Here is a 1,149-nt window from a genome sequence, read left to right on the forward strand (position 1 = left end):
GCCAGGACTCCTGGGTTCTCTCCCCGGCTCTGGGAGGTGGGGAGTGGGGGCTGGTGGGTTAGAGCAGGGGGGCTGGGAGCCAGGACTCCTGGGTTCTCTCCCCAGCTCTGGGAGGGGAGTAGGGGCTGGTGGTTAGAGCAGGGGGGCTGGGACCAGGACTCCTGGGTTCTCTCCCCAGCTCTGGGAGGGGAATGGGGTCTAGTGGTTAGAGCAGGGGGGGCTGGGACTGTTGGGTTTATCCCACACTCCAACGAGGTAGAACCCCTCAGCGCTGGACATGGCAGGGACAGAGATGTCCTGTTGTGGGAAGGAAGTGATGGGGGACACTCTGGGAGCTCATGGGGCAGCCATTTCCTGTGACATCACATCATATTCCCCCCAAACAGGAAGAGGCGGGCCCTAACCCTCGCATGACATCACATCACATCTGCTCCCAGACAGGAAAAGGTGGGACCTATGCCCCCCGATGACATCATCAAAGGGCAGACCAACACCCATGACATCACTACCCAGCCCCGACAGGAAGAGGCAGACCGACGCCCATGACATCACGGGTCCCCCCAAAGGCAGCCCCCTTGGTGGACGCTGGCTGCTGGGGTGGGGGCCTGGAAGTGGGGAGGCTCCGACCCCTACCCAGCGGGGCTCACGTGGGCTTTGCCCCCCAGCACCATTGGGCGGTTGGGGGTCCCAGCAAGGATTTACCTTGGCCACGCCGGTGGTGGCCGGCCCCATGTCCTCGCCGTCCACCAGGATGTGCATGGTGTCGTCCGCGCAGCGCTTCACCCCCACGCGGTTCCCCACCTGCCGGGATGGAAGCATGGTCCTACTGGCCCCACAACTCCTCCCCACCCCCCAGGATCAGACCACTGGGCCGCCCATCCTCATGCCCCCTGCCCACCCCCCAGGCCAGACCGCTGGGCCCCGCATTCCCACTCCCCCACCCCAGACCAGACCGCTGGGCCCCCCATTCCCACGCCCTCTGCCCACTCCCCCCCCCAGACCAGACCGCTGGGCCCCCAATAACCCCTGCCCTGTCACCCCTCCGCTCCAGACCAGACCGCTGGGCCCCCCATAACCCACGCCCCTGCCCTCTCCCTCCGCCAGACCAGACCGCTGGGCCCCCTATAACCCCTGCCCACTCACCCCTCC

The sequence above is a fragment of the Chelonoidis abingdonii genome, chromosome 8 (assembly GCF_003597395.2).
Source record: "Chelonoidis abingdonii isolate Lonesome George chromosome 8, CheloAbing_2.0, whole genome shotgun sequence".
Lineage (NCBI taxonomy): Eukaryota > Metazoa > Chordata > Testudines > Testudinidae > Chelonoidis > Chelonoidis abingdonii.